The following is a 16,022-nucleotide window of genomic DNA, read 5'->3' on the forward strand; positions in this document are numbered from 1 at the left end:
CGAATACCAAGACCTGAGTCTGTGACTCCATCTTAATGTCCATGCTGTTCAGATGTATTTCAGATCTCACTGCAAAGACCTGGTTTATAAATCATGGGCAGCTGTGCTGGCCTCTAGGGATCTATGCAAAGTAGTCATCAAATAATGAAGTAAGTTACACAGCTGTTTGAGAGTATCCAGGTTAAATAAACCGTCAAAAGTACTACCAAAGACAGGAAGTAATCACTGGGAAGGAAGCAAAATAGAAGCTCAAGGACCAATTTAAAGCTCTGAAACCACAAGTGTGTAGATGCTCTCATGACAGGCTTCCATTAAAATCAGATATTGGATGAGGGAAAAGGACTGAAGCACTGGGGGCCAGCAGAAAGTATATCAACAGGCAACCTGGGGAGGTAAGAGGTTTGGAAGACCCTCCAGAATGCATCAGAGACCTGGGAGGTGAGAGACTCTCAGGACTCAAAGGGATGAAATGCTCAACAGTATGGAGAGGGAACTTATAGAGCCCACCTCCAGCAGGAGGACAGGACATCAAATGAGGGAAGGGGTGCCATCCTACAGTTACATCTCTGACCAATAATTGTTCCTGTCTGAAAGAATTACAGGGATGGAAATGGAGGGGATACTGAAGAAAAGAAGGTCCAGCGACAGGCCCAATAAGGAATCCAGCTCAAGTGGTGGTCCCAAGGACTGACACTATCAATGAGGCTATGAAGAACTCACAGAAAGGAACCTATCATGACCTCACTCTAGAAGACACAACAAGCAGCTGAGTCTGATGCAGATATTTGCACCCAACCAATGGACAGAAGCAGCTGACCCCTGTTTTTGAATTAGGGAAAGACTGAAAGAAGCTGAGGAGGACGGCGACCCTGTAGGAGGTCCAACAGTCTCAATTAATATGGACCCCCCGAGATCTCTCAAACACTGGATCACCAAACAGACAGCATACACCAGCTGATATGAGGCCACCAACACACATACAGCAGAGGACTGCTGGATCTGTATTCATTCAGAGATGATACACTTAATCCTTAAGAGACTGGATGCCCTAGGGAGATTAGAGCTCAGGTGGTGTTGGAGGTGGGGGCATACATGTGGAGACAGGGATGTGGGAAGGAGGTATGTTAGGTGGAGCAGTAGGAGGATGGAGGGGTTGAATAAAATATGGAGTGTAAACAAAATTAACTAATTACTTAAAAATTCAACAGATCAGTTTTACAGAAATAATAGTACAACTACCTTTGATTCAATCACAAGGAAACAATAAATCCTGTACAACAGCAAGAGCAAAAGAAGAAAGAAAGGGGAAGTTAAAAAGAAGAAAGGAAAAAAGAAGTGAAAGAAGAGGAGGGGAGAGGAAAGAAAGAGGATGGAGAAGAGATGGGGTACTGAGTAGGGCAGTAAGAGAAATGTAGAGGTCAGTTTCTGCAGCCACCATCACAGTCCTCCCTCAGCCAGCAGCTTGGGTCCACCTCGGGTCAGTGGACATGATGAAGCAGCAGACAGCAAGGTGCTCATAGGGGTTCAGTGTTTCCATGGGTCCAGCCAGCCATGCCCCTGTGCTGTGAGTGTTTCTACCACTTCATGGAGTCAGCATTCACATTTCTTGGATAACCTGGCCTTGTGAGGAGCTGGCAATGATTTAATTCCATCTCTAGGTTTTCTGTAGGCACATGGAGAATGATGGGAAGCTTTACTAAGGAAGAGTTTGACTGCTGTACCCTCGATTGAAGGCTTAACTGCTAAGGACATTCTGAACCCAAAATAACAATTGAAGTCTCTTCTTTCTATGATGTGGAGACATTCTAAAAAAGCATCTGAGGTGGCTAAAAGCTCTTCCCCGTGTTACTCCCTTTTATGCAGTCAAGTGTAAGGACCACAGAGCCATAGTGAGTACCCTAGCTGCTATTGGGACAGGATTTGACTGTGCAAGCAAGACTGAAATACAGTTGGTGCGGGGCTTCAGATGCCTCCAGAGAGGATTACCTATGCACCGCTTTGTTGTAAACAAGTGTCTCAAATCAAGTATGCTGCCAGTAATGGAGTCCATATGATGACTTTTGACAGTGAAATTGAGTTGATGAAGAAAGTTGGATAGAGAAGAGATGGGGTACTGTGTAGGGCAGTAAGAGAAATGTGGAGGTCAGTTCCTGCAGCCACCGCCACAGTCCTCTCTCAGCCAGCAGCTTGGCTCCACCTCGGGTCAGTGGACATGATGAAGCAGCAGACAGCAAGGTGCTCAAAGTTGGTTTTTTGGATTGTCAATGATGATTTCAAAGCAGTTGTCGCCTGGTGCCACACTCAAAACCATTGGGCTCCTCTTGAAATGGGCAAAAGAGCTAAATATTGACATCATTGGTATTAGCTTCCATGTGTGCAGTGGATGTATTGACTCTCAGACCTTTATGCAGGCCGTGTCAGATGCTGGCTGTGTATTTGACATGGGAACAGAAGTTGGTTTCAGCATGTATGGGCTTGATATTGGGGGTGGCTTTCCTGGATCTGAAGATACAAAGCTTAAATTTGAAGAGGTCACCAGTGTGATCAACCTAGCTCTGGAAAAGTTCTTTATCAAACTCTGTAGAGAGAATCATAGCTGAGCCGGGCAATACTATGCTCAGCTTTTACACTAGCAGTCAACATCATTGCCCTCCACCCAAAAAGGTAGAAGGAGCATACCCACTCTGACGATGAAGATGAGCAAACCTTCATGCATTATGTGAATGATGGAGTGTACGGATCATTTAACTGCATTCTTTATGATCATGCCCATGTGAAGGCCCTGCTGCAGAAGAGACCCAAGCCAGATGAGAAGTATTACTAATCCAGCATCTGGGGGCCAACATGTGATGGCCTTGCTGGTATCGTTGAGCGCTATAACCTGCCTGAAATGCATGTGGGTGATGGATGGTGTTTGTGAACGTGGGTGAATACACCATTGCTGCTGCTTCTACTTTCAATGGGTTCCAGAGGCCAAACATCCCGGCCAATGTGGCAACTCATGAAGCAGATCCAGAGTCATGGCTTCCTGCGGGAAGTGGAGGAGCAGGATGCTGGCACTCTGGCCATGTCTTGTGCCCAGGAGAGCAGGATGGACCGTCACCCTGCAGCCTGTGTTTCTGCTAGTATCAATGTATGCATGCCATTCTTGTAGCTCTTGCCTACAAGTTTAGCTTGAATTAAGGTATTTAACTTAATTACTGCTAGTTTGGAGTGTCTCTGTAAGAGTAGTGTTGGCACCAATGCAGTATGTAAGACTAGGAGATGGGGGTCACATTGTGTCCCTGTGGTAACTTTGAATATTTGTCTTATATGGATTTTTATTCACTTTCAGACATGATATTAATGTGTGCCCCTCAGCTGCTAAGCGAGCATTTGTAGCTTGAACATTGGCAGAACATGCCAAAAGCTTCAGCCTCCCATAGTCCTGATTTATGAAGCACCCAGTGTAGAGTCTGTTATTTCTGTCAGGTTCCCTGGTACTTGGTGTAAGACATATTGCACACTCACAATTAATCCTGTAGAGGACAGCAATGCTGCAAACTATTATTGTCAGCAGAGTAAGGAGTTTCTTCACACAGTTTTCTGTATCTAAACAAAAAATTCCTGGGCTTGTGGATCAATGACATTCTAACTCTCTAGACAACTCTACCAAAAATCTTCAGGTTTCTTGACAAAAAGTGTACTGACTAAACTTATGCTAACTTGATATACAATGTAGTCATCTGAGAGTAGGAACATTGATTAAATGCCTTGACAAGATTGGTATATTGACAAGCCTGTTGAGCATTTTTATTAATTAGTAAATAATGTGGGAAGACCCCCTAAAATATTAATGAGGCCACCCCTAAGCTTGTGGTCTGAGTTTTATAAGGCAGCAGGCTGAGCAAGCCATGTGAGCAGCTAGTAAGCAGCACCCCTCAGTGGCCTCTGCATCAGCTCCGGCCTCCAGATTCCTGCCCTGGTTTGTTTGAGTTTCTGTTCCAACTTCCTTTAGTGATGGACTATGAAAATGGAAGTACACAGAAACCCTTTCCTCCACAAATTGTTTTTCTCATGGCATTTCATCATAAGAATAGTGACCTAAGACAAAAAGTAAAATCATGAAACATAAAGAGTTTATACTGGTGTGTATGCTTCCCTGTACCTGTTATAGTTAATTTCCTAGCTAAATGGTGATCTCTATTCAATTTCTCAAAGAATTTGTTTTAGTTTTATTGTTTTTTGAATAGGTGTTACTACTAAATTTGAAGAAAATTTCCCTGTTCATTAAAAAAAGAGAACTACATGCTTTTTAATCCCTGTCTTGGCCTTTTGAATCTTCTTATCAGTAGTTAGAGATCTCAGTAAATGATCCTTAACCACAAGTACATGTCTGTATTTTTCAATTTTAGAGTCATAGCTCTCTACACATGAAAGCATATTTGTTAGGTCTCAAATCAGGGGCAGATGACTAAGTTAGATGTCCCTTAACATACCAAAGAAGATACTGGCTGCCCAGCATATCCCATTGTCTACCTGTTACTGGGCCTTCTTGGCTGGCATACCTCACTCCTTACCCTGAACACTCCATCCCAGATATTGGTCTGTGCTTGTCTTCCCCCAGCTCCATTGGCCTCTATATAATCCATCATTATGGATCCAATCCCCTTTTTCATCTACCTCTTAGATAATCTTCCTGGCCTCGTGGTCAGGATCTTCCATCTCCCATCTTCCCTCTTCATATGGCTTGGCTCCTTCTGGTCATGGTGACTCTGGAAACCTTTCCAGCATAGGACCTTTTCAATTGAAAGTTTTAAGAATAGCTGTGAATGTGACTCTGAGAAACAAGAAAATCAAAGGAAATGTGGAAACTTTAAACCAATTACAAATGCTTAATTATAATGATCAAGAGCTCAGAGGCATGAAAATTCATGATGGCCACAGAGGTTCCTCTCAACACTTCTCTGCATCATTACCTGGAACTCAGAGAAGCAGCATCCATAGCAGGTGTGTGTCTGATGCCATCTCTGAGAGCTGGAAGAGAGGATGCTTCTAAGGCTCATTGCAGCTGCCTTTAAAGGAGCCTGGGCTGTTGTATAATGACTCTATATACAAATCATCTCAGCCAAGTGTGTGCTGCTTCTCAAAGGACACCTGCTCCTGTTTCACCCACAGGAAGTTGGTGTCAGCAGAAAATTTACTACAACATCACATGTGTATCTTAAAGGAGTTTGCAAGTCTATTTTATTAAATCTTTTCCCTGTAGTTTTTCTGAGGTGTGATATGGAAGAATGCAAAATAAATGTACAGTGTAAAGGATGTAAAGATATTTCAAGAACAACTTGATCCCTCAAGATCATATACACACAAAGATAATGTTTTCTAAGATGGAAAAAAATAAAGACTCAATTAAGAGGTTTAATATAATTAATTCCTAGGATAATTACTTATTTTATTTTTTCTCTATGTTTTTTGGGGTGTCTATATGTGTTCATATTGATTTGAAGGAAATTTCCCTTGCCATGGCATGTGGGTGAATATCAGGAGACAACCTTGTGTGTGGCTGTTGCCATTGACCTTATCTGAGGTGGGGTTCACAATTCTCACGAAAGGCACCATGGCCCAGTGTCTTCTAGGAATTTTCTTGTCTCTGTTCTCATGTGTGATAGCATAACTCCAAGTACAGTCACATGTTGCTACCGCATTTCATTTTATGTGAATTCTTGGGGTATAAACCAGATCCTCAAACTTACATGGGAAGCACTTTATCCATAGAGTCACCTCCAACTCAGCTTTTAAATAAAAACACTGGAAGAATATTCTTCAGGTTGAACATAAATAATACTTAAGTAAATATAGGACTTCTGAGATGAAGAAAAGAACTATATAAAGGAGATTTATGGAGATACATCTAAAAGACTCTTTGTTCGTCCAAGATTATTATCACTTGTTGTCATAGTGATGAAAAGCTAATCAAAGAGATTAGTTTGGATGTTAAGTCCATTTTGTCACAGGTATTAGAATGGATAAACCAGCTGGCTCCTTGGGTCCACTTGATTGGAATACCTTTTCCCCTTCTTTTAACTTGAGGTAATGTCTATCTTTGATGTGAAGGCATGAAGGTATAAAGATGTTTTTTTCAGATGCAACAGAAAGATGGACACTTTCTGTGTCTTTTATTGGGGAAATTGATACCATGGATGTTGCATTATCAGTGATGAGTGCTTATTGATTACTCTTATTTCACTGTGGTAGTATAAGAAAATTTCCCCCTATTTTGATTTGGTAATCTGAAATTATTTATTGTTTTCATATTCTGCAATATTCTTTCTTGCAACAGAAATTTGGGTACTATTTCAACCACAATCTATTGTCTGAGTCTTATTGGGGAATTGATACCATGTATCTTGCATTATCAATGATCTTATTCTTTGTGTGGAATTCCAGACTACCTGGATGTTTTGTGACTAGGATTTTTTAGATTGAACATTTTCTTTTTGTTTCTTGGTTATGGTGAGTGTTTTAGTTTTTTGTTGAGGTTTTTATTTTTTAACTTTTTATTGGTTGAGTTTCATGTCAGGCACCCCAGTCCTGCTTATCTCCCATCTGTAGGCTTATATTTTTCAAAGCCTATTTTAATAAGGGTTCTTAAACATTTCAACCTCCCTTACAGACCACCGACCAAATGTAGGAGAGGAAAATGGCTAATAGGACAAGAGAGACATGGACCTGCTTAGAAGTAGTTCCTTGGGGCAACTCCAGTCTTCATTGTATGCAGTCCAGTCCACTAGCAAAACACCAAAAAGGAATCCACAGCATCATCTCGATCCAGACGAAACCATGAGGCTCTAATGACTTTTCACCAAAGCATCTAAAAACAGTTGGAACACCACCTGAAGTTCTTTGGTGTGCATCTATCTACTAAGGCATGACAAATGAAGACCAGTATCTGTGAAGCCCAATAAAGGCCAGCAGGCTGACCAATGCCAGATCATCTTCCACAGTCTGTTGTGTCATACTTACATTGTTTCCAAAACATCGCATGTTCTCTCAAGCATCTGCTCCAGAAAACCATCACATGCCCTTTCACCAGATAGCTTCCAGAAAAACACCACATAACACATCTATGTCTCTAACAAAACCAGAAATTCTTACTTTGACAGACCTCTTATAACTGACCTTTGCCCTTGCAATATCCCCCAAACTAAAATATACAAAGAAGCAAACAACAATAAACAAAGCACAGAAAGCATTTCATCATAGTAGCTGTAATATGTCACAGTGTGTCTCACAGTATAACTTTGCCCACACACCTGCACTTGCAAATGATCATTGCAATGAGTCATTGGTCTGGTTCAAGATATTTGGCTTCTGTGACACCATTAGTATTGGATCCAAATAAGGACTTCTCTGGATTACGTGTTGTTCTCCTGTGTCATAGAGAGCCTACAGCTTTGTATCAGTAAGAATGGCCTTTTAATGACTAACAAAGATTTGTAGATAATATTGGGGGTGGACAAATTCAGAGTCCTGGATCTGGGCCTGGGTGGTACCTGAGATAATCAGACTGTCAGCTCTCTCTTATCAGTACCACCAAGGTTAGCTGTACTTCAACAGTACTCCAGCTAGGCTAACCATTGCCACCATTTGCATGAGACAGAGTCAGATTTTTCTCCTTCATGGTATCTGGACAAGAACTCTTATGTTCTCACATGCTTCTAGAGCCAGCTTTCATTGTGCTGCCCTATCAAGATTTGGGCCCACTCTTCCAAGTGCTGCAACATGTGATGGGGCTAGGCCATCTCTCCTGCTTTTCTCCCTCAGGGCTGACTTACCTGTTGCTTTTCCATCAATGCCAGCTCTATTCTGTTGCCCTGATAAGGTGCAGGGCCCACTATCTCAAGTGCTACAGTCAGTGATGGGGCAGAGCTAGGTCTCCAACTACTGCAGGTGGAGGAGGGGAATCACCCTATGCACATTGGCCACCTCACACCAGATATGAGTGGCCACTTGACCACACTCTCGTCCTCAGAGCCAGCTCACCTGTGCCTCCTCCACTAAGGGTCAGCTCCACTGTGCTGCTCAGATGAGGTGCAGGTATTGATCTCCTAAGTGCTATGCCAGGCAAGTGACAGGGCCAGCTCACCAGGTCTCATAACCTCAGGGCCAGTTCCATCGACTGTCATAGGTGAGGAGGGTATTGTCTCTGACCCATGCCACCTCAATCCAGAAGTATGGCAGGACCAGCTCTACTCCTCTAACCTTGCCACTGCCACCAGAGCCAAGCCTACTATACTGACCAGGAAAGATGCAAGTCTAACTCATCTGCTTTCATAATCCCAGGACCAACTATCCTGGATACCTTGGGTGGCAAGGGGAAATTGGGTAAAGGAAACAGTCTCCCACTCTCCAGAAGTCTAGGCCACTTCACAGCAGAGGAGAGATTTTCATCAGGTACTTCTAACATGTTTTCAGTGTGTGAGATTCTCTATTCCATCTCCTGGATTCTGTTGGTGAGCCTTACCACTGAGATTTTTTGCTTCCAAATTTTTTCATTTCCAGCTTTACCTAACACTTTATATTCCCTGAATATAAAAGAATTTCTTAAATTTGTTGCCATATCTAGAACTTAGGAGCATTTGGTTGCTCTGGGTTGCCTAGTAGAGAGTACTTTTGAGTTCCTTCCAGATATGGCCATTGTTTGTCTTGGATTGAATGTGTTTCAGTATGTTGGAGATTGACAAGAGTGGAGATGAGCTCAAAGGTGTGGTCAGAGGGGCTTCAAGTGTTCCATAGAAAAGAGGAAAACTGAGTCTCCCTGAAATTTAAACAAGCCCCTGCAAAATGTGTACTAAAGCTCTGGGGATGAGAGGAAGGAATAGTAATTAGAGAACAGAAAGGAGAGTGAGAATGTCCTACCTGATCCCCAGTCCAGGAGTGAGAAAGTGGAGTTCAACAAGAGAAACTGTGGGGTGCCTCTGGAATTGAGGCAGAAAGAATGTTCTGTTTCAGGGCTAGGCAAGAGACTAGGTAATTGAATATACAGGAGAGGGAGAAAAGTGGATATTACCTACATAATTTCCAGTCTGTGGGGGCTAGCTGGTTTTCAGGCAAAGAGTACCTAAGGGTTTGGTGGGTGGGAAAAAAATGGATGGAGAGTGGGAAATTGACTGGTGTATGCTTCCTGCTTGCTGGTTCAGTATTTGACAGATCTCTAACGTTCATATTAGTTGAGACTGCTGGTTCTCCTAAAGGGTCGCTTTCCTCCTCAGCTTCTTTCAGTCTTTCCCAAGATGAAAAGACTTCTGTCCATTAATTGTGTGCAACTAATTGCCTCTTACTCTTTCAGCTACATGTTCAGTCTTTCTGAGTGCAATCATGCCAGGTTCCTTATTGTGAGTGCTCCAAAGCCACAGTAATGGTGTCAGGCCCTGGGACCTCCCCTTGAGCTGGATCCCTCTTTGGGCCTATAGCTGAACCTTCTTTAACTCAGGCTCCTCTCCATTTCCATCCCTGTCATTCTTTCAGACAGGAACAATTATCACTCAGAGTTGTGACAATGGAATGCCCTTTGTCTCTCATTTGATGCTGGGGATGGGATCTAAAAGTTCCCTCTCCTTACTGTCAGGCATCTCATCTAAGATCCCTGCCTTTGAGTTCTGAGATTCACTCACCTCTCAGGTCTCTGGTGCATTCTGGAGGGACCCCTAACCTCCTACCTCCCTAGGTTGCCTGTTTCCTTTCTTTCTGCTGGCCCTCAGGGCTTCAGTCCTTTTCTTCACACAATACCAGATCAAGTTTCCCTCCTGCCACCCCACTTCTCCCCCACTTCCACTTTCCCTTTCAGGTCCCTCCCTCCACACTTGTGATTACTTTCTTCTCCCTCCCAAGTGGGACTGAGGCATCCTCACTTGGGAGCTTTCAGCTTGTTGACCTTTTTGAGTTCTGTGGACTGTACCTTGGGTATTCTGTACTTCCTCTTTTTTTTAAATGTGGCTAATACCCACTTATTAGTGAGTACATACCATGCAAGTCCTTTTGGGTCTAAGTAACCTCACTCAAAATGATAAGCTGGAAACAACCTAGATGTCCCCCAACAAAAGAATGGGTACAGAAAATGTGGTTCATTTACACACTAAAATACTACTCAGCTATTAAGAACTAGGACATCCTGAGTTTTGTAGACAAATGTATGGCACTTTATTTATATTTGAAATGTTATTCTCCTTTCCTTTCCCCCCTGAAAACTCCCTATTCCATTCCCCATACCCCTACTCACCAACACACCCACTCACAATTCCCTGTGCTGGCAATCCCCTATAATGGGGCATGAGCCTTCTCAGGATCAAGGGTCTCTCCTTCCATTGATGTCCAACAAGACCATCCTCTGCTACATATGCAGCTGGAGCCATGGGTCCCTCCATGTGTATTCTTTGGTTGGTGGTTTAGTCCCTCCTGGGCATATACCTAGAAGATGCTCCAACATATTATAAGGACATATGCTCCATTATGCTCATAGCAGACTTTTTTTTTTGCATTTATTTATTTTCATTTATTTGGGGTAGCTTGCAGAAGTCAGTTCGATCCATCTACAATGTGAGTCTCAGGGATCGAACTCAGGTCTTTAGGCTTGGCTGCAATCACTATTATCTGTTGAGCCATCTTGTTTGCCCAGCACTGTCAGTGTGGAGGACTCAGTCAAACACAGAACTTTCGGGGACTGGAGGCTCTTCTTTGCAGGTGATTTTGCTCACTGGTGATCAACCGAAACGATATTCTTGTCAACTGCGAAGAAGAGTGGCTGAAGTTTTCTTTTGCCACTATACTCTCTTATTTATATTTTATATCCCCACAGCGTCTAACAGAACTTTATTTTCAACCAAAACATTATTTATAATAGCTAGAAGCTGGAAAGAAACAAGATATCCATCAATAGAAGAATGAATACAGAAATTGTGGTACATTTACACAATGGAATACTACTCAGCTATTAAAAACAATGAATTCATGAAATTCTTAGGCAAATGGATGGAACTATAGTATATCATCTTGAGTGAGGTAACCCAATCACAAAAGAACACAGATGGTATAGACTCACTGATAAGTGGATATTAGTCCAATAGCCAGGAATACTCAAGATACAATTCACAGACCAAATCAAGTTCAAGAAGAAGGAAGACCAAAGTATGGATACATCGGTCCTTTGTAGAAGGGGGAACAAAATGTCCATGGGAGGAGACACAGAGGCATAGTGTGGAGCAGAGTCTCCATCCTATACACAGTCACCAAACCCAGACACTACTGTGGCTGCCAATAAGTACTTGCTGACAGGAGCCTGATATAGCTGTCTCCTGAGAGTCTCTGCCAGTGCCTGTCAAATACATAGGTGGATGCTCTCAGCAAACCATTGGAATGGGCACAAAGTCCCCAATGGAGGAGCTAGAGAAAGGACAGAAGGAGCTGAAGGAGCTTTTAGCCCCATAGGAGGAATAACAATATGAACCAACAAGTACCCCCAGAGCTCCTAGGGACTAAATTAACCACCAACCAAAGGAACTTAACTATAATATGTACAGGGAAATATACACATCAGTATAAACAATGTATGTTTCATGGTTTTACTTTTTGCCTTAGGTCACCATTCTTATGATGAAACATCACAAGAAAAACAATTTGGGGAGGAAAAGGTTGATGTTCTTTCACTTCCTTAGTCCATCACCGAAGGAAGTCAGAACAGAAACTCAAACAAGCCAGGGCAGGAATCTGGAGGTCATAGCTGATGCAGAGACCACTAAGGGGTGCTGCTTACTACCTTGCTCACATGGCTTGTTCAGCCTGCTGTCATATAAAACTCAGACCACAAGCTTAGGGGTGGCATCACTGATATTTTAGGGGGTATTCTCACATCATTTACTAAGTAAGAAAATGCTCTACAGGCTTGCCAATATACCAATCTTGTCAAGGCATTTAATCCATGTTCCCTACTCTCAGATGACTCCATTGTATATCAGTTGGTATCAATTTAACCAGTGCACTTTTTTTCAAGAAACCTGAAGATCTTTGGCAGAGTTGTCTAGAGAGTTAGAATGTCATTGATCCACAAGCCCAGGAATTTCTTGCTTAGACATAGAAAACTGTGTGAAAAACTTCCTTACTCTGCTGACAATAATAGCTTGCAGCGTTGCTGTCCTCTACAGGATAAATTGTGAGTTTGAAATCTGTCTCACACCAGCTACCACAGAATCTGACAGAAACACCAGACTCTACACTGAATGCTTCATAAATCAGGACTATGGGAAGCTGTTCTGGGTTCTGCTGATACCACTGCATACTGTTTTTGCACAGTGTGTCAGTGATGCTCTCATAGGACTTGCAGGATATGTTGTCTCTTTGTCCCAGAGACACAACAAAACAAGCTGAAGTCTGGGTCAGCACAATGTCCTCCAGTAGAGCCTGGAATGATAAATATGGAAACACTACTGTTACAGGCATACTGAAACTATCTCAATGTGATACATATGCCACCTGTGAAAACTGTCACAAGCATCACTCTGAACTATTAGGAATTAAAAGGCAAAATGTGATAGTTAAAAACAAATTTAAAATGCCATGATTCCAATGATCAAGATCCTAGAGACATGAAAAGCACACATGACAACTGTAGAAACTTACAACACTTTGCTGTACTGTCTCACCTGGTATTCAGGGCATCAGCACCCACAGCAGGAGAGTAGCTGACCCCATCTCTTACAACTAGACTAGGCACTCCTTATTAGGTCACAAACTTTGAAGATTCTTTCAGGATCCTGGGCCTTTGTCTAATGATTCAACATGAAAAGCAGCACAGTAAAGCTCATAATCAGAGGGACACTTTCTCTCATCACAGTGGTAGTTTGGGTTGGCAAAACCATTCACAGAGTGATTCAAACACATCCTAAGGATTTTATGACTGTCCTGTTCAGTTTTCACCACATTTTTATTCAAAAGACTTTTATATAATATATTTTGATAATATTTTCCTTTCCCCAACTCCTAAATTATTCCTTCCTCCTTTCTATCCACCAAAGTTCATATTCTCCCTCTCTCTTTATTTTTCTTTCTTTTTTTTTCTTTCTTTCTTTTCTTTCTTCCTTCCTTCCTTCCTTCCTTCCTTCCTTCCTTCCTTCCTTCCTTCCTTTCTTTCTTTCTTTCTTTCTTTCTTTCTTTCTTTCTTTCTTTCTTTCTTTCTTTCTTTCTTTCTTTCTTCTTTCTCTCAAAAACCCAATTTAAAAAAAAACATTTATTTATTTATTTATTTATTTATTTATTTATTTATTTATTTAATTTTTACACTCCATATTTTGTTCACTCCCCCACCCACCCACTGACTGTTCCATATCCCATACCTACCTCCTGTATCCATGTGGATGTCCCCATTTCCCACTCCACATGATCTCTAAACTCTATGAGCCCTCCAGTCTGTCGTCTCTGTCTCTGTCTCTGTCTCTCTCTCTCTCTTTTGATTCTCATGCTTTCAGTTAATTCAATAGAAAGCAGATTATGAGATTGCCCCATGGTGCCAACTTTGCCCCATAATAGTTTGTGAGTGGCAACATGAAGTAACATCTGTTGTATCACATAGAAGAAAGGACAAGTATTTTCCCTAGGATTTGCCACCAGTGGAGCTCATGATCTTTGATTCAAAACAGAGTTTTCCAGGTTTTCTTATATTTTTAATAGATATTTTCTTTATTTACATTTCAAATGTTATCCTCTTTTCTGGTTTCCCCTCAGAAAATCACCTACCCCTTCCCCCCTCCACCTGTTCACCCCCCACCCACCCACGCCTACTTCCTGACCCTGACATTCCCCTACACTGGGGCATAGAGCTTTCACAGGACCAAGGGGCTCTCCTCCCACTGGTGACCCATTAGGCCGTCCTCTGCTAAATATGCAGCTGGAGCCATAAGTCCCACCATGTGTACTCTTTGGTTGGTGGTTTGGTCCCTGGGAGCTCTAGGGTACCAGTTAGTTCATATTGTAGTTCCTCCTATGGGGCTGCAAACCCCTTCAGCCTTACTTTAGCTCCTTCATTGGGGATCCTATGCTCAGTCCAATGGATGGCTGTCAGTATCCACTTCTGTATTTGTCAGGCACTGAAAAGCCTCTTAGGAGACAGCTATATCAGGTTCCTGTCATCAAGCACTTGTTGGCATCCACAATAGTGTCTGAGTATGGTGAGTGTATATGGGATGGATCCACAGGTGGGGCAGTTTCTGAATAGTCATTCCTTCAGTCTCTGCTCCACACTTTGTCTCTGTAGCTCCTTCCATGGTATTTTGTTCCTCCTTCTAAGAAGGATCAAAGTATCCACATTTTGTTCTTCCTTCTTCTTGAGCTTTATATGATCTGTGAATTTTATCTTGGGTATTCCTAGCTAATGGGCTAATATCCACTTATCAGTGATGGCATACAATGTGTGTTCTTTTGTGATGGGATACCTCAATCAGGATGGTATTTTCTAGGTATATTCATGTGCCTAAGAATTACATAAATTCATTGTCTTTAATACATGAGTAGTACTCCATTGTGTGAATGTACTACATTTTCTGTATCCATTCCTCTGTTGAGGGACATCTGGGTTCTTTCTAGCTTCTGACTATTATAAATAAGGCTGCTATGAACATAGTGGGGCATGTGACCTTATTACAAGTTAGAGTATCTTCTGGGTATACGACCAGGAGTGGTATTGCTGGGTACTCAGGTAGTACTATGTCCAATTTCTTGAGGAAATGTCAAACTGATTTCCAGAGTGGTTGTACTAGCTTGCAATCCCACCAACAATGGAGGAGTGTTCCTCTTTCTCCACATACTTGCCAGCATCTTCTGTCACCTGAGTTTTTTTATCTTAGCCATTCTGACTGGTGTGAGGTGGAATCTCAGGGTTGTTTTGATTTGCATTTCCCTGAAGACTGAGGATGTTGAACATTTCTATGTGCTTGTCAGCCATTTGGAATTACTCAGTTGAGAATTTTTTGTTTAGTTCTGTACTCCAACTTTTATTGGGTTATTTGGTTCTCTGGAGTCTAACTTCTTGAGTTCTTTCAATATATTAGACCTCTATCAAAGGATCGGTAAATATCTTTTTCCAATCTGTTGGTTGCCTTTTTGTCTTATTGACAGTGTCTTTTGCCTTACAGAAGCTTTGCAATTTTATGAGGCCCCATTTGTTAATTCTTGATCTTAGAGAATAAGCTATTGGTGTTCTGTTCAGGAAATTTCCCCCTGTACCCATGTGCTTGATGCTCTTCCCCACTTTCTGTTCTATTAGTTTCAGTGTAACTCACTTTATGTTGAAGTCCTTGATCCACTTGGACTTCAGCTTTGTATAAGGAGATAAGAATGGATCGTCCTTCCTTCCATCTCAGCTCTGAACTTTTTTTCTGTAACTCCTTCCATGGGTATTTTGTTCCCCATTTTAGGAAGGAATGAAGTATCCACACTTTGGTCTTCCTTCTTCTTGAGTTTCATGTGTTTTGCAAGTTGTATCTTGGGTATTCTAAGAGACTGCCCTACCCGGGGATCCATCCCACATACAATCACCAATCCCAGACACTATTGCCTATGCCAACAAGATTGTGCTGACAGGACCATTATATAGCTATCTCTTGTGAGGCTATGCCTGTGTCTGGCAAATACAGAAGTGGATGCTCACAGTGTGGAACACAGGGCCTCTAATGAAAGAGCTAGAGAAAGTACCCAGGGAGCTAAAGGGGTCTGCAACCCTATAGGAGGGACAACAATATAAACTAACCAGTACCCCCCAAGAGCTGTGTCTCTAGTTCCATATGTAGCAGAGGATGGCCTAGTCGGCCATCAATGGTAGGAGAGGCCTTTGGTCTTGCAAAAATCATATGCCCCAGTACAGGGGAATGCCAGGGCCAGGAAGCAGAAGTGGGTGGGTTGGGAAGAAGGGCAGGGGGAGGGTATAGGGGACTTTTAGGGTAGCATTTGAAATGTAAATGAAGTAAATATTTAATAAAAAAGGAAAAAAGAATGGA

The 16,022-nt window shown here is 42.2% G+C and overlaps 1 pseudogene; it reads left to right on the forward strand.

Annotated features, from left to right (window-relative positions):
• The first annotated feature begins 1,683 nt into the window (after positions 1-1,683).
• Positions 1,684-3,154, forward strand: LOC110288957 (ornithine decarboxylase pseudogene; annotated as a pseudogene).
• Positions 3,155-16,022: the final 12,868 nt, after the last annotated feature.

Source organism: Mus caroli, unplaced genomic scaffold (genome assembly GCF_978045245.1).
Source record: "Mus caroli unplaced genomic scaffold, Mus_caroli_1 scaffold_7, whole genome shotgun sequence".
Classification (NCBI taxonomy): Eukaryota; Metazoa; Chordata; class Mammalia; order Rodentia; family Muridae; genus Mus; species Mus caroli.